The following is a 19,593-nucleotide window of genomic DNA, read 5'->3' as shown; positions in this document are numbered from 1 at the left end:
TATGGCCAAACTGGTGGCAAGTGGCATCTTGGCAGCTGCACGCTTGACTTTTCTCAGTTCATGGGCAGTTATTTTGCGCCTTGGTTTTTCCACACGCTTCTTGCGACCCTGTTGACTATTTTGAATGAAACGCTTGATTGTTCGATGATCACGCTTCAGAAGCTTTGCAATTTTAAGAGTGCTGCATCCCTCTGCAAGATATCTCACTATTTTTGACTTTTCTGAGCCTGTCAAGTCCTTCTTTTGACCCATTTTGCCAAAGGAAAGGAAGTTGCCTAATAATTATGCACACCTGATATAGGGTGTTGATGTCATTAGACCACACCCCTTCTCATTACAGAGATGCACATCACCTAATATGCTTAATTGGTAGTAGGCTTTTGAGCCTATACAGCTTGGAGTAAGACAACATGCATAAAGAGGATGATGTGGTCAAAATACTAATTTGCCTAATAATTCTGCACTCCCTGTAAGCACTAGGCGTTCAATTTCCATACCTTCAAATTTAATGATTTAAGATCCTGATGGAAAAACGGACCTTGAGACAGAAGGTCTGGTTTTAAAGGAAGTGGCCAAGGTTGGCAACTGGACATCCGAACATGATCCGCATACCAGAACCTGTGAGGCCATGCTGGAGCTACCAGCAACACAAACGATTGTTCCATGATGATCTTGGAGATCCCTCTTCGAAGAAGAACTAGAGACGGGAAGATATAAGCAGGTTGGTAACACCAAGGAACTGCTAACGCATCCACTGCCTCCGCCTCAGGATCCCTGGACCTGGACAGGTACCTGGGAAGTTTCTTGTTTAGATGGGAAGCCATCAGATCAATTTCTGGAAGACCCCATATCTGAACAATTTGAGAAAACACATCTGGATGGAGCGACCACTCCCCCCGGATGTAAAGTCTGACGGCTGAGATAATCCACTTACCAAATGTCTACACCTGGGATATGAACCGCAGAAATTAGACAGTAGCTGGATTCCGCCCAAGAAAGTATCCGATATACTTCTTTCATAGCTTGGGGACTGTGAGTCCCACCCTGATGATTGACATATGCCACAGTTGTGATATTGTCTGTCTTAAAACAAATGAACGGTTCTCTCCTCAACAGAGGCCACACGAGAAGAGCCCTGAAAATATCATGGAGTTCTAAAATATTGATTGGTAACCTCGCCTCTTGAGATTTCCAAACCCCTTGTGCTGTCAGAGATCCCCAGACAGCTCCCCAACCAGAAAGACTTGCATCTGTTGTGATCATAGTTCAGGTTGGATGAACAACAGAGGCTCCTTGAACTATACGCTGTGATCTAATTACCAAGTCAGAGAGAGTCGAACATTGGGATTTAAGGATATTAATTGTGATATCTTTGTATAATCCCTGCACCACTGATTCAGCATACAAAGCTGGATAGGTCTCATATGAAAACAAGCAAAGGGGATAACATCCGATGCTGCAGTCATGAGACCTAAAATTTCCATGCACATAGCTACTAAAGGGAATGATTGAGACTGAAGTTTTCTGACAAGCTGAACCCAATTTTAGTAATCTATTGTCTGTTATAGACAGAGTCATGGACACTGAATCTATCTGGAAACCTAAAAAGGTGACCCTTGTCTGAGGAATCAAGGAACTTTTTGATAAATTGATCCTCCAACCATGTCTTTGAAGAAACAACACTAGTTGATTAGTATGAGATTCTGCAGAATGTAAAGACTGAGCTAGTACCAACATATCGTCCAAATAAGGAAGCGCTGCAATACCCCATTCTCTGATTAGAGAGCAGGGCACGAGAACCTTTGAAATAATTCTTGGAGCTGTCGCTAGGCCAAATGGAAGAGCGACAAATTGGTAATGCTTGTCTAGAAAAGAGAATCTCAGAAACTGATAGTGGTCTTGATGAATCGGAATATGAAGATATGCATCCTGTAAGTCTATTGTGGACACTTTTCTGAACAAAAGGCCTAAATGAATTTTCTTTCTTTGGGACAATGAATATATTTGAATAAAACCCCAGACCCTGTTCCTGAAACAGAACTGGTATGATTACCCTTGAAAGCTCCAGGTCTGAAACACATTTCAGAAAAGCCTGAGCCTTTACTGGATTTCCCAGGATGCATGAGAGGAAAAAATGTTCTCACAGGAGGTCTTACTCTGAATCCTATTCGGTTTCTTGAGAGACAATACTCTGAATCCATTGATTTTGGACAAAATCTGCACAAATGCTTTGGAAGAATCTTAATCTGCCCCCTACCAACTGAGCTGGAATGAGGGCCACACCTTCATGTGGACTTGGGGCTGGCTTTGTTTTCTTAAACAACTTGGATTTATTAGAACTTGGAGAAGGTTTCCAATTGGAACCAGATTCTTTGGGGGAAGGATTGGGTTTCTGTTCCTTATTTGTCGAAAGGAATGAAAACGGTTAGAAGCTTTAGATTTACCCTTAGGTCTTTTATCCTGAGGCAAAAAAAAAAAACTCCCTTCCCCCAGTGACAGTTGAAATAATTGAATCCAACTGAGAACCAAATAAATTATTACCTTGGAAAGAAAAAGATAGTAATCTAGATTTAGATACCATGTCAGCATTAAAATACATAAGCCAATAAGTTCTTCTAGCTAAAATAGCTAAAGACATAGATTTAACATCAATTTTGATGATATCAAAAATGGCATCAAAGATAAAATGATTAGCATGTTGAAGCAAGCGAACAATGCTAGACAAATCAGGATCTGTTTCCTGTTGCGCTAAACTTTCCAACCAAAACGTTGATGCAGCTGCAACATCAGCCATAGAAATGGCAGGCCTGAGAAGATAGCCAGAATATAAATAAGCTTTCCTTAGATAAGATTCAAGTTTTCTATCTAAGGGGTCCTTAAAGGAAGTACTATCTTCCATAGGAATAGTAGTACGTTTGGCAAGAGTAGAAATAGCCCCATCAACTCTGGGGATCTTTTTCCAAAACTCCAAACTAACTGCTGGCAAAGGATACAATTTTTTAAACCTTGAAGAAGGGATAAAAGAAGTACCAGGCCTATTCCATTCCTTAGAAATCATATCAGAAATAGCATCAGGAACTGGAAAAACCTCTGGCGTAACCACAGGAGGTTTATAAGCAGAGTTTAAATGTTTACTAGTTTTAATATCAAGAGGACTAGTTTCCTCAATATCCAATGTAATCAACACCTCTTTAAACAAGGAACGAATATACTCCATTTTAAATAAATAAGTCGGATAGATTCTCATCAGTATGTTGTCGGTCATTTGAAAATTCATTAACTTTATGAGAAGTTTTAAAAGACCTTTTACATTTAGTAGAAGGCGGGATAGCAGACAAAGCCTTCTGAATCGCATCATCAATAAAATCTTTTATATTCACAGGGATATCATGTACATTAGATTTGGAAGGAGCAACAGGCATTGTACTATTACTGATGGATACATTCTCTGCATGTAAAAGCTTATCATGACAACTATTATATACCAGAGCTGGAGACATAATCTCCACAAATTTACAACAGATACACTTAGCTTTGGTAGAGCTGTTATAACTCAGCAGGTTTCCAACAGTGGTTTCTGAGACAGGATCAGATTGAGACATCTTGCAAATGTAAGAGAGAAAAACAAAATATAAAGCAAAATTATCAATTTCCTTATATGACAGTTTCAGGAATGGGAAAAAAAATGCAAACAGCATAGCCCTCTGACATAGAAAAAGGCAAGAGGCATATAGGAATTGGGTTTTAAATAATGAAATTATTTGGCACCAAGTATGACACACAACGCAAACTGAATTTTTTTTGGCGCTAACAACATACGGAAATGACACACTCGCATCATAGCAGAGGCACCTTGCACAAGGAACTCTGCGTCAACTAAGATGCCGGAAATGACGAACTTGCGTCGCCGAGTATCCTTTCGCACCAAAAAAATTATCGCGCCAAGAATGACGCAATAAACATCAGCATTTTGCACCTCGCGAGCCTAATTTGTCCCGCAAAACTTTTGTGAAAAAGCAGTCAATTTGAAAAAAGACTAAACCCCAGGTAAGAAAAACATTTTCCTAAATATGTTTTTTTTTCCAAATATGAAACTGAATAGTCTGCAAAAGGAAATATACATAAACCTGACTCATGGCAAATATAAGTACAATAAATATATTTAGAACCTTATATTAATACATAAAGTGCCATACCATAGCTGAGAGTGTCTTAAGTAATGAAAACATACTTACCGAAAGACACCCATCCACATATAGCAGATAGCCAAACCAGTACTGAAACAGTTAACAGTAGAGGTAATGGAATATGAGAGTATATCGTCGATCTAATTAAGGGAGGTAGGAGATAAATCTCTACGACCAATAACAGAGAACCTATGAAATAGATCTCCCGTGAGGAAAACCATTGCATTCAATAGGTGATACTCCCTTCACATCCCTCTGACATTCACTGTACTCTGAGAGGAATCGGGCTTCAAAATGCTGAGAAGCGCATATTAACATAGAAATCTAGCACAAACTTACTTCACCACCTCCATAGGAGGCAATGTTTGTAAAACTGAATTGTGGGTGTGGTGAGGAGTGTATATATAGGCATTTTGAGGTTTGGGAAACTTTGCCCCTCCTGGTAGGATTTTATATCCCATACGTCAAGGAACTTGCACACAAACCTTTATCCAAACCATCCTAAAGAAACTTTAAAATTCTAGGAATTCTAAAAGAATGCCAGGAAAATTTATGAGAAGAACACCATGAAATGTAAGTCTTCCAAACTCGTTAATAAATCTTCCTAGAAACAGATTATGACTACAGGAAGTGCAGAATTATTAGGCAAGTTGTATTTTTGAGGATTAATTTTATTATTGAACAACAACCATGTTCTCAATGAACCCAAAAAACTCATTAATATCAAAGCTGAATATTTTTGGAAGTAATTTTTAGTTTGTTTTTAGTTTTAGCTATTTTAGGGGGATATCTGTGTGTGCAGGTGACTATTAATGTGCATAATTATTAGGCAACTTAACAAAAAACAAATATATACCCATTTCAATTATTTATTTTTACCAGTGAAACCAATATAACATCTCAACATTCACAAATATACATTTCTAACATTCAAAAACAAAACAAAAACAAATCAGTGACCAATATAGCCACCTTTCTTTGCAAGGACACTCAAAAGCCTGCCATCCATGGATTCTGTCAGTGTTTTGATCTGTTCACCATCAACATTGCGTGCAGCAGCAACCACAGCCTCCCAGACACTGTTCAGAGAAGTGTACTGTTTTCCCTCCTTGTAAATCTCACATTTGATGATGGACCACAGGTTCTCAATGGGGTTCAGATCAGGTGAACAAGGAGGCCATGTCATTAGATTTTCTTCTTTTATAACCTTTCTTGCCAGCCACGCTGTGGAGTACTTGGACGCGTGTGATGGAGCATTGTCCTGCATGAAAATCACGTTTTTCTTGAAGGATGCAGACTTTTTCCTGTACCACTGCTTGAAGAAGCAGTAGAAAACTGGCAGTAGGACTGGGAGTTGAGCTTGACTCCATCCTCAACCTGAAAAGGTCCCACAAGCTCATCTTTGATGATACCAGCCCAAACCAGTACTCCACCTCCACCTTGCTGGCGTCTGAGTCGGACTGGAGCTCTCTGCCCTTTACCAATCCAGCCACGGGCCCATCCATCTGGCCCATCAAGACTCACTCTCATTTCATCAGTCCATAAAACCTTAGAAAAATCAGTCTTTTTTTTTTTTTTTTTTTTAAATATTTTTTTATTGAGGTTTCAAAAAGCAAATCACAATAAAAAAAGAGAATACAGTATGCACAGGTTGTCATTATAAAGCATGCCAAATACATTACAATGTTGAGTGTATACAAACAATCTAGGAGGGAGAACAAGCATTAGTGACCAACGCTAGATTACAGATGTGATTTGCCAATTTAAACGTAAACCTTCTAATGAACTCCAGAGGCCTCTCCAGGACCTCAAGCATAAGCAAAATAAAACAACTTCCGAAGGCTAATATAAAATAAGAGAGACCACTTTTGGGCCTCAAACCAGCCTCATTTTTCATTTTTTATATTGGTTATAGGTAGAGTTATAAGTATTATAGATAGATATTATAATATAATATGTGGGTATGTTGCATTTAGGAGAATATAGTGTAGTAAGGAACAATAAGTTTGGGTCCAAGAACTTTAACTCTATTTGTAGGTAGTATTAGGATTGATAGGAGCACAAACTTTAACTCTATTTGTAGGTAGAATTAGGATTGATAGAAGCACAAACTTTAACTCTATTTGTAGGTAGTATTAGGATTGATAGGAGCAAAAACTTTAACTCTATTTGTGGGTAGTATTAGGATTAATAGAAGTGCGGCATAGGGTAGATAAGCCGCATAGTTAACACTCCTGAACTAGGAGGTACATTATGGGGTGCGGGGGGAGGAGGTTATGTGTAAACATGGCAGGCGGCATGAACCACAAGTGTGCAGGACCAGCCTACACTAGACAAATATCCCAAGCTGTAAGGTAAAGCTAACTTTATGTGTCAAAATAAGGTAAAGGAAACTACTTGTAGCAGGGGAATATAACTAAAGCCTGACGAAACAAGTTGGGCTTAACTATGTGAATCAAGGACCACAGCAGGTGCCAGCCAAGTCCAACATACAAGAAGCCAGAAATACAGAGATGTGTCAAATGCCAACTTATTAAGCATAAATATGGACAATATGTAGGTGTCACTTAATTGCCTTGACTGCTTAGCAATTTGCAAATATAGTAGTTAAAACATATCTGAAACAGAGGGGAGCTTGTAATTATAAAGCATCAGACATATGTGGGTAGAGATTAGTGTGAAACCTAAATCATAAAGTTGTCGATGTTGTGTTGTGATAGGGTAATAAATGGCTGCAAGCATAATACTTTAAAGTGGTATAACAGTGATAACAGAGAACATTCATTCAGCATATACAAAAACAATAACTCTATAAATCCCTCAAGGGTTTACGTTATATGTTGACAACTATGAGATCAATGGCTACTATGTAAACAACACTTAACTGCTAGGATTCCACATGTAGAGTGAGCTCCTCAAAGTTCTTAATAGTACAAGTAGGGTAGAAGATTAAAACCTATGGGGACTGACATGGTGATGCTATGCAATGTAACAAGATATAAAATAGTCCTATATGTGTCTTACCCTTTTATAAATATATATCTATGGATACAGGTCTATAATAAATGTATAGGGTAGTAGAATAGTATACAGATAATACTATAGGTGGGGGCTAGAGAGTGCCACATGTACTTTTATTTTTAAGACTGACTGAACCAGAGTCCTGGGTGCAAGCGCGTCCAATCTGCTGGACTAAAAAGAGCTGCATTTCTGTAAATCAATTGCCTTAAGTCCCGTCTCCTGGGCATGGGCCCTATACCCAGTAAGAACCCAAGGCAAGATGTAGCAGTGAGGTGTTAGGTATGCACTCTTCGGAAATTTTAGTGTCAGTCTTTTAGTGGTATAATAAAAAGTGTTGCACCTCAAGTGTATGCTCATTAAACTATAAATTAGGAAAGGTTGGTGGATTTTAAGTGAGACCATAGCTGCGGTCTAACGTTATCTAGATAAGGATATCCTAAATTGCATCATATACATTAAACTAGGCATCTTCCATCCCCTTATACTATGAGTGTAAAACCAAGCACAAACTCATTAACCTGTGAACCTAAGTGTGGAAGCTCCTAAGGGCATAATTATAAAAGAGGGAGAGGTACACCTTCAGTACACTATTAAATATGGCTCCAAGTACACACCAATATGTATATTATGTCTAATAATGATTAACGATGCGCTAGTCAGATAACCAGTCTAACATTAAGTAGTAAAAATACAGGCATGACAGGAGTATCTGTACAAATGTAATAATAATTTCAATTCTATATATATTAGTGCAATACAACCTAATATGTACACAGATGTATGGGAGTTAGAGCCTCAAGTTCTAGCTGACAGAGATGCAATACATAAGCAAATTTAAGCTATAGATTGGGCACAAACTAAGTAGGTTTGCGGTGAGAATACATCTTTACAGTTTGAGTGTCAGCAGTAAGATACCCAGAGTAAATGGAGGAGCTGTCTCTCATTAGCTATAGGAAACCCTGTTGCACAGTGTCCAGCGGCAAAACCATGGGAGCAACTCCAAATGTAGTGGCCTTGGGAGTCAAAACTATGCAGGGGGTTAGTTAGTAGGGCAACCTCATGGGCAAATTAAATGTAACCTGCTCCAGAATTAGTCTCCTAGTGAAACTACTGCTGTAAGCCTCCAGGGTCCCACTGAAAATGTAGCCGGTTCTGATAATGGATACAGTATGACAAGAGGGCGAATGAAGAGCAGAAAATCTGTAGCCCAGTAAGAGTTACTTTGGGAGGCCGGGATTCGATGAAGGAGAGGGCCATCGGTATGTTCTTTGGCCGTCCTCTGTGTGCTTGTTCCAGGAGTGTCTGCAGCTCTCCAGCAGCATGAACCGACAGGGCGGACTTCTTATCCGGCAACCAGCCGTTGACACATGGGGTAGACTGCTGATCAGTACAGAGGTCGGTATGCCTATTGGGAACCTGAGCCTGCAGTTCAGGAGAAGACGGCCTCTTAAAAAAAACTGAGTCTGAGACAAACTGATACTCCCTCGTGGTTGTATTTCCTTTTGTCGGCAGACTAATAACTGCAGGGGCGGCAGGCAGCAGCGGTGGGGATCCTACCACCCTGTCACCTCCACCACATATTCCGGTAGTGACGAGTCTTGAGGGTGTAAATGCCTCTTGTATGTGCCCCAAAAAGGCGAGACGGTGTTCCCGCAGCAGTGAGCCGATTGCTTCCAATATGGCGCCGGGAGTCGCCATTTTTTCATAAAGAATGAGAGGTGCTGCAAGAGTTATTGAAGTTAGGGGCGACGCTACATTCACCAGCCTGAATATTTTAGTGTTGTAGGAGCAAACAGAGTAGCAGCGAACGTAGATCCTCTCGCTATTATTATATTTTGCAGTACGGGAGCTTACTGACAATTCTATAGCCCCATATGATCCACGCTACTGAGACTCAAGTCCATGAGGGATAATGTTGCGCTATTGCCTCTTGGTAAAGATCTCCTTTTAGGATTCCGGTCTCCTAAACATTCTTTAGCTCAAAGGTTGTTATTAGTCCTTCCAGGGATACCATCATTATGCGTTTTGTGGTGATTTATAAGGATAAAAGTAGTTATAAAGTAAATAAAGTCAGGAGCTGCAGCAGAGCACGTCCTGCTCTCTTGATGGCCGGCTCCGCCCCCCCTAGAAAAATCAGTCTTGAGATATTTCTTGGCCCAGTCTTGACGTTTCAGCTTGTGTGTCTTGTTCAGTGGTGGTCGTCTTTCAGCCTTTCTTACCTTGGCCATGTCTCTGAGTATTGCACACCTTGTGCTTTTGGGCACTCCAGTGATGTTGCAGCTCTAAAATATGGCCAAACTGGTGGCAAGTGGCATCTTGGCAGCTGCACGCTTGACTTTTCTCAGTTCATGGGCAGTTATTTTGCGCCTTGGTTTTTCCACACGCTTCTTGCGACCCTGTTGACTATTTTGAATGAAACGCTTGATTGTTCGATGATCACGCTTCAGAAGCTTTGCAATTTTAAGAGTGCTGCATCCCTCTGCAAGATATCTCACTATTTTTGACTTTTCTGAGCCTGTCAAGTCCTTCTTTTGACCCATTTTGCCAAAGGAAAGGAAGTTGCCTAATAATTATGCACACCTGATATAGGGTGTTGATGTCATTAGACCACACCCCTTCTCATTACAGAGATGCACATCACCTAATATGCTTAATTGGTAGTAGGCTTTTGAGCCTATACAGCTTGGAGTAAGACAACATGCATAAAGAGGATGATGTGGTCAAAATACTAATTTGCCTAATAATTCTGCACTCCCTGTAAGCACTAGGCGTTCAATTTCCATACCTTCAAATTTAATGATTTAAGATCCTGATGGAAAAACGGACCTTGAGACAGAAGGTCTGGTTTTAAAGGAAGTGGCCAAGGTTGGCAACTGGACATCCGAACATGATCCGCATACCAGAACCTGTGAGGCCATGCTGGAGCTACCAGCAACACAAACGATTGTTCCATGATGATCTTGGAGATCCCTCTTCGAAGAAGAACTAGAGGCGGGAAGATATAAGCAGGTTGGTAACACCAAGGAACTGCTAACGCATCCACTGCCTCCGCCTCAGGATCCCTGGACCTGGACAGGTACCTGGGAAGTTTCTTGTTTAGATGGGAAGCCATCAGATCAATTTCTGGAAGACCCCATATCTGAACAATTTGAGAAAACACATCTGGATGGAGCGACCACTCCCCCCGGATGTAAAGTCTGACGGCTGAGATAATCCACTTACCAAATGTCTACACCTGGGATATGAACCGCAGAAATTAGACAGTAGCTGGATTCCGCCCAAGAAAGTATCCGATATACTTCTTTCATAGCTTGGGGACTGTGAGTCCCACCCTTGATGATTGACATATGCCACAGTTGTGATATTGTCTGTCTTAAAACAAATGAACGGTTCTCTCCTCAACAGAGGCCACACGAGAAGAGCCCTGAAAATATCATGGAGTTCTAAAATATTGATTGGTAACCTCGCCTCTTGAGATTTCCAAACCCCTTGTGCTGTCAGAGATCCCCAGACAGCTCCCCAACCAGAAAGACTTGCATCTGTTGTGATCATAGTTCAGGTTAGATGAACAACAGAGGCTCCTTGAACTATACGCTGTGATCTAATTACCAAGTCAGAGAGAGTCGAACATTGGGATTTAAGGATATTAATTGTGATATCTTTGTATAATCCCTGCACCACTGATTCAGCATACAAAGCTGGATAGGTCTCATATGAAAACAAGCAAAGGGGATAACATCCGATGCTGCAGTCATGAGACCTAAAATTTCCATGCACATAGCTACTAAAGGGAATGATTGAGACTGAAGTTTTCTGACAAGCTGAACCCAATTTTAGTAATCTATTGTCTGTTATAGACAGAGTCATGGACACTGAATCTATCTGGAAACCTAAAAAGGTGACCCTTGTCTGAGGAATCAAGGAACTTTTTGATAAATTGATCCTCCAACCATGTCTTTGAAGAAACAACACTAGTTGATTAGTATGAGATTCTGCAGAATGTAAAGACTGAGCTAGTACCAACATATCGTCCAAATAAGGAAGCGCTGCAATACCCCATTCTCTGATTAGAGAGCAGGGCACGAGAACCTTTGAAAAAATTCTTGGAGCTGTCGCTAGGCCAAATGGAAGAGCGACAAATTGGTAATGCTTGTCTAGAAAAGAGAATCTCAGAAACTGATAGTGGTCTGGATGAATCGGAATATGAAGATATGCATCCTGTAAGTCTATTGTGGACACTTTTCTGAACAAAAGGCCTAAATGAACTTTCTTTCTTTGGGACAATGAATATATTTGAATAAAACCCCAGACCCTGTTCCTGAAACAGAACTGGTATGATTACCCTTGAAAGCTCCAGGTCTGAAACACATTTCAGAAAAGCCTGAGCCTTTACTGGATTTCCCAGGATGCATGAGAGGAAAAAATGTTCTCACAGGAGGTCTTACTCTGAATCCTATTCGGTTTCTTGAGAGACAATACTCTGAATCCATTGATTTTGGACAAAATCTGCACAAATGCTTTGGAAGAATCTTAATCTGCCCCCTACCAACTGAGCTGGAATGAGGGCCACACCTTCATGTGGACTTGGGGCTGGCTTTGTTTTCTTAAACAACTTGGATTTATTAGAACTTGGAGAAGGTTTCCAATTGGAACCAGATTCTTTGGGGGAAGGATTGGGTTTCTGTTCCTTATTTGTCGAAAGGAATGAAAACGGTTAGAAGCTTTAGATTTACCCTTAGGTCTTTTATCCTGAGGCAAAAAAAAACTCCCTTCCCCCAGTGACAGTTGAAATAATTGAATCCAACTGAGAACCAAATAAATTATTACCTTGGAAAGAAAAAGATAGTAATCTAGATTTAGATACCATGTCAGCATTAAAATACATAAGCCAATAAGTTCTTCTAGCTAAAATAGCTAAAGACATAGATTTAACATCAATTTTGATGATATCAAAAATGGCATCAAAGATAAAATGATTAGCATGTTGAAGCAAGCGAACAATGCTAGACAATCAGGATCTGTTTCCTGTTGCGCTAAACTTTCCAACCAAAACGTTGATGCAGCTGCAACATCAGCCATAGAAATGGCAGGCCTGAGAAGATAGCCAGAATATAAATAAGCTTTCCTTAGATAAGATTCAAGTTTTCTATCTAAGGGGTCCTTAAAGGAAGTACTATCTTCCATAGGAATAGTAGTACGTTTGGCAAGAGTAGAAATAGCCCCATCAACTCTGGGGATCTTTTTCCAAAACTCCAAACTAACTGCTGGCAAAGGATACAATTTTTTAAACCTTGAAGAAGGGATAAAAGAAGTACCAGGCCTATTCCATTCCTTAGAAATCATATCAGAAATAGCATCAGGAACTGGAAAAACCTCTGGCGTAACCACAGGAGGTTTATAAGCAGAGTTTAAATGTTTACTAGTTTTAATATCAAGAGGACTAGTTTCCTCAATATCCAATGTAATCAACACCTCTTTAAACAAGGAACGAATATACTCCATTTTAAATAAATAAGTCAGATAGATTCTCATCAGTATGTTGTCGGTCATTTGAAAATTCATTAACTTTATGAGAAGTTTTAAAAGACCTTTTACATTTAGTAGAAGGCGGGATAGCAGACAAAGCCTTCTGAATCGCATCATCAATAAAATCTTTTATATTCACAGGGATATCATGTACATTAGATTTGGAAGGAGCAACAGGCATTGTACTATTACTGATGGATACATTCTCTGCATGTAAAAGCTTATCATGACAACTATTATATACCAGAGCTGGAGACATAATCTCCACAAATTTACAACAGATACACTTAGCTTTGGTAGAACTGTTATAACTCAGCAGGTTTCCAACAGTGGTTTCTGAGACAGGATCAGATTGAGACATCTTGCAAATGTAAGAGAGAAAAACAACATATAAAGCAAAATTATCAATTTCCTTATATGACAGTTTCAGGAATGGGAAAAAAATGCAAACAGCATAGCCCTCTGACATAGAAAAAGGCAAGAGGCATATAGGAATTGGGTTTTAAATAATGAAATTATTTGGCACCAAGTATGACACACAACGCAAACTGAATTTTTTTTGGCGCTAACAACATACGGAAATGACACACTCGCGTCATAGCAGAGGCACCTTGCACAAGGAACTCTGCGTCAACTAAGATGCCGGAAATGACGAACTTGCGTCACCGAGTATCCTTTCGCGCCAAAAAAATTATCGCGCCAAGAATGACGCAATAAACATCAGCATTTTGCACCTCGCGAGCCTAATTTGTCCCGCAAAAATTTTGTGAAAAAGCAGTCAATTTGAAAAAAAGACTAAACCCCAGGTAAGAAAAACATTTTCCTAAATATGTTTTTTTTTCCAAATATGAAACTGAATAGTCTGCAAAAGGAAATATACATAAACCTGACTCATGGCAAATATAAGTACAATAAATAAATTTAGAACCTTATATTAATACATAAAGTGCCATACCATAGCTGAGAGTGTCTTAAGTAATGAAAACATACTTACCGAAAGACACCCATCCACATATAGCAGATAGCCAAACCAGTACTGAAACAGTTAACAGTAGAGGTAATGGAATATGAGAGTATATCGTCGATCTAATTAAGGGAGGTAGGAGATAAATCTCTACGACCAATAACAGAGAACCTATGAAATAGATCTCCCGTGAGGAAAACCATTGCATTCAATAGGTGATACTCCCTTCACATCCCTCTGACATTCACTGTACTCTGAGAGGAATCGGGCTTCAAAATGCTGAGAAGCGCATATTAACATAGAAATCTAGCACAAACTTACTTCACCACCTCCATAGGAGGCAATGTTTGTAAAACTGAATTGTGGGTGTGGTGAGGAGTGTATATATAGGCATTTTGAGGTTTGGGAAACTTTGCCCCTCCTGGTACGATTTTATATCCCATACGTCACTAGCTCATGGACTCTTGCCAGTTACATGAAAGAAATAGCATTCTGACATAGCTCTAAATTCATTAGTTTGGTACATATTTTGTAAAAAAAAAATAAGTGCATATCTTTACCTGAGCTGGTCACAGATGAGGGTTGCAAGCAAGGTGGGTTTTTTTTCTCCATTGTTGATAAGCAACATGATCAAATATATTAAATTTCCTCTAAAAAATAGCAAGTTGCTGAACGTTAAACAAAAATGAAGGTACACAATGAAAGATTATGTAAACGATGAAAAATGGCCATAATCACTTCAGTTGAATTGGGTAACACTTTGCGGATGAGATCTTGCACCAGCAATGTAAACTCTGTACAATGAGCAGTTTTGAAAAACACTGAGTTATAATATGCTGCGACTCTAAAGTACAATTTGAAACCATCTCTTACATAACAATGAGTTTATAGAGGAACGAGAAGTTTCATATAACCAGGCATATATGTGCAGCCACCAATCAGCAGCTAGCTCTCAGTAGTGCATTGCTACTCCTGAGTCTACCTAGGTATTATTTTCAACAAAGGATAACACAAGAACAAATAAAATACAAGTAAATTGGGAAGTTGTTTATGATTGTATGTATAATTAAATAATAGTTTTGGGTTTCATGTCCCTTTAAGGTAATTTCTAGTTGCAAATGCTCACTAAAGGAAATTTTTAAAGGAATAGTCTACTCAAGAATTATATTGTTTAAAAAGATAGATAATCCCTCAATTATCCATTCCCCAGTTTTGCATAACCAACACAGTTATACTAATATACTTTGTACCTTTGTGATTACCTTTTTATCTAAGCCTCTGCAGACTGCCCCCTTCTTTCAGTTATTTTGACAGACTTGCATTTTAGCCAATCAGTGCTGACTCATAAATAACTCCACGGGCATGAGCACAATGTTATCTATATGGCACACATGAACCTGAACTGACTAGCTGAAAAAAGCTGTCAAAATGCACTGAGATAAGCGACAGTCTTCAAGGGCTTAGAAATTAGCATATGAGCCTACCTAGGTTTAGCTTTCAACAAAGAATACCAAGTGAACAAAGGAATTTTGATGATAAAAGTAAATTGGAAAGTTGTTTAAAATTACATCTGAATCATGAAAGTTTAATTTTGATTAGATTGTCCCTTTAAGTAAAGCTCTGTGCTCCCTCAAAATCATGTAAGCAATGGCAGGTTAAAAAAAGGACACCTTTTTACTATTATAAAGAAAGTGAAGTTTAATTTTATAAGAGCAGGACTAAAGACCTAAAGGGAGAGTCAACACCAGAATTTTTGTTGTTTCAAAAGATAGATAATCCCCTAATTACCAATTCCCGAGTTTTGCATAACCAACACAGTTATAAATATACACGTTTTACCTCTGTATTTACCTTGTATCTAAGCCTCAGCAGACTGCCCCCTTATTTCGGTTCTTTTGACAGACTTGCAGTTTAGCCAATCAGAGCTGTCTCCATGGTAAATTCATGTGCACGAGCTCAATGTTATCTATATGAAACACGCGAACTAATGTCCTCTAGTGGTGAAAAACTATCAAAATGCATTTAGATTAGAGGCAGCCTTCAAGGTCTAAGAAATTAGCATATGAACCTCCTAGGTTTAGCTTTCAACTAAGACTACCAAGAGAACAAAAGCAAAATTGGTGATAAAAGTAAATTGGAAAGTTGTTTAAAATTGCATGCTCTATTTGAAACATGAAAGTTTTTTTAACTTGACTGTCCCTTAAGTCTTGTATCTGACACTTGAATATTTTTGGCAGCTTTTCTGTGAATGACAGGAAGACATAACATATGGAGATGATCCAATTAATTCAGCTCTTTATTTGAGATTTAAATGCTCTTATAGTGTTTCATTATTTTTTTATTATGTTTTACATATATATTAGTGCCGTTGCCCCATCTTTCCAAACAAAAGGCTAGTTGAAAAGATGTTTTAATGAAATATATTGATTAGTGCAAATGTTAATAGTTTATTCACTATGGTGATGTGCTGACAGTTTTAGGAACACCTAAAAATATTTTTTTTATTAAATGTATTCTGCTAGAGCTTTATTGATTCTCTTGATTTTTATTATGTAGACAGTTTCATAACACAAAGCACAGTTCTTAAAGGGACATTAAAGTCAAAATTAAACTTTCATGATTCAGAAAGAAAATGTAATATTAAACAACTTTCCAATTGACTTCCATTATCTTTGTTTTGTTCTCTTTATTTTCTCAGGAGCAGCAATGCAATACTGGTAGCCATCTTCTGATTGGTGGCTGCACTTATATGCCTGTTGTCATTGGCTGATCTGAAGTGTTCAGCTAACTCCCAGTAGTGCAGAGAATGAAGCAAGTTTGATTAAAACAAGGTGGAAAGTTGTTTAAAATTGTATTCTCTATCTGAATCATGAAAGCAAAAATTGGGGTTCCATGTTCCTTTAAGTTTTCCCACACTTGCCTATTTTCAACCTTTTGAGTCACTTACTATATACTGAGATTATGGGCTTCCATCAAGCTGTGGAGGCTCGTTCTAGCAAGCCTGAAACCTCAAATTAAGAATTAATCATCCACCCTGATCTTTCCAGCATCACTGACAAGCCTGCTATTGCATGATTGATCATGTGAGAGTAGGGGATGGGGCTACACAGGCTTTTGCTTGTGCAATGATAAATGCAGACAGTGAATGCTGCACGCTCACCCCTAACTGGGTGCACAATGTGCCCTGGCTGTGAAACGTGTCACCACAGAACATACTTGTGGGCTTATAAATTAATCCTAAATTGAATTGAAATGTACCATTCTATCTGGTATGTTAACATTTAGTATGTTTTAATATTGTTAGAAAAAATGTTCTGAAAATGGATTATGACCACTAGCTGGCAGTATTGCATGTATTTAAAATGTAATGGTAAATTAAGAGTTAATGGGGTTTGTATAAGGAGCAACACACAGGTACTCTGTATTAGTATGATTGCTTGTTGGTTTTGTGTGCCTTGATGATACAATAAAGACAAGAGTTTCTTCATAAGATTTGGTGCTGTGGACATTGCTTTTTGTAAATTAATCCTAGGTATTATGAGAAACCCCTTTGCCTTCCTTAATATTATATTTAGATGTAAAGCTTGTTATATTAATGCCTTTTTAACAAAATGTGTCCTGTCTTATGTTCAAAACTGAAGAATGTTAGTCTACAACTCCATCAGAATATTCATATAACTGACAGCCTGTTTTATAAATATGAGTAGTAGGCATTACAGACACTCAATTTAATAGAATTTGAACATATTAAACTATCACTGAACCCACATTTTTTCTTTTATGATTCATATAGAGCATGCAATTTTAAGCAGCTTTCTAATTTACTCCTATTATCAAATTTTCTTAATTTTCTTGGTATCTTTATTTGAAAAGCAAGTTGAAAAGTAAGTTTAGATGCCGGCCCATTTTTGGTGAACCTGGGTTGTCCTTTCTGATTGGATTAAATTATGCAGAGGGGGGGGGGCGCCAAAGAGTCCTCTGGACGAAGAGTCTATAGGCTGAAGAGTGGAATCAGAAGGTTATAGGGAGTTGGGAACGAGGTGTTAATTATAGAATAATAATAATAAAATCGGAGATTGAAATGAACCTAATAAATCTTGTAAAACCCTAAAAAATCTAAAATATGTCAAATGCAAAAAAGGGGTAGGTAGAATTTAAAATACTAAGAAATCCTTATAGTTGAAAATGTAAAATACTTACAAATAATAAGCTATCCACATAAGTATAAAATTACAGTATATAGGCACTGAGTGAATCAATAAATAACTAAGAACCTTAGAACCTTAAAAGTATACCTAATTTAATAAACACAAGTATATTAGAACAAGTTAATTAAAACAAAACAAAAAAATTAAAACAAAAAAATATATATAAACTGGGTATGGTAGAAAATGTCCCGGATGTAGTCTTTAAGTTGTGAATTCAGATAGTTCCCATGTAATCCAGTATATCCTAGTGTGTCCAATGTGGATAACTCCAATGGGGATAGCTCCAATGTGCAGTAGGTTGAAAGAATGGATGATGAAAAAAGTGGATGATGAAAAAAAAAAAAAAATATATATATATATATATATATATATATATATATATATATAATAAAAAATATAAAAAATACAAAAAATAGCAAAAAATTAAAAAATAATAAAAAAGGGGGGGGGGGTGTTCGTGTGAAAAAAGTGTAGTAAAATTGTGTGGTGGAAAAATGTTAAAAATATGAAAAATGTATATGAGACAAAAAGAAAGTGTTAAAAAATGTGAGAAGTGTATAAGAATGTGTAAAAATATGAAAAAATGTGAAAAAAAGGTGTGAAAAAAGGTGTGAAAAAATGTGTAGAATGTGAGAAAAAGTGTGTGAACAATGTTAAAAAAGAGAGAAAAAATGGCCAAAAAAACAGGTGTACACCTGGTGGAGATGTGGTACAATTACTCGATAATTCGGTATTTACACCCCTTTAGTGGAGTTATTCACTAATAGTTGCTGAAAGAAATAGTCTATTTCCTGTAAAGATGTGTATCCAGAGGTATATAAATAATCCCTTATTTGGTTGTAATCCAAAGGAGGTCCTAAAACTTATTTCCAACTTGATAGTCAGATGAAAACCTCTTCTTAGGGAGATTCTCAAGTGCAATCCGCAAATATATCCAAAGCCCTAAAATAAGATAAAGAGTATATGGTGCAATAAAGCTAAAACAAGTGGCGCTTGAGATACACATTAGCTATACTGTCCTTTCTGATTGGACAGTACCAATAAACAAGTGCTGTCCATGGTACTGAACCAAAAATTGGCTGGCTCCTTAGCTTAGATGCCTTCTTTTTCAAATAAAGATAGTCAGAGAACAAAGAAAAATTGATAATAGGAGTAAATTAGAAGGTTGCTTAAAATTGCATGCTCTATCTGAATCACAAAAGAAAAAAATTGTGTTCAGTGTCCCTTTAATTTACATAGATTAATGTACATTAAAAAGAAAATGCTACATGCCTACACATCCAAACCGACCTTCCAAGGTATAGTAACATTTTCCCAGTGGATCTTTCTTATGGGGGGCTGCGCAGGGGGAGATCATAAAGAAGGCGAAGTCCTCACACTAGCATCACACCCTCCTTGTAGACGTTTTATAACAGTAACAGAAACACTGAAATTAATATCCAAATACTGCAAATTAAGCAATTAATAAAGCTTAAAAACTGTGGCTTATATTACAAATGTAGCACAAAAATATTAGCGCTATTGAGCTCTAAAAGCACTCATGTTAAGGGGACATGAAACCCCAAAATTTTCTTTCGTGATTTAGGTAGAACATACAGTTTTAAACAACCTTCCAATTTACTTCTATTATTAAATTTGCTTCATTCTCTTGGTATCATTTGTTTAAGGAGCAGCAATGCACTACTGG

The sequence above is a fragment of the Bombina bombina genome, chromosome 3, assembly GCF_027579735.1.
Source record: "Bombina bombina isolate aBomBom1 chromosome 3, aBomBom1.pri, whole genome shotgun sequence".
Lineage (NCBI taxonomy): Eukaryota > Metazoa > Chordata > Amphibia > Anura > Bombinatoridae > Bombina > Bombina bombina.
This window is presented reverse-complemented; position numbering follows the sequence as displayed.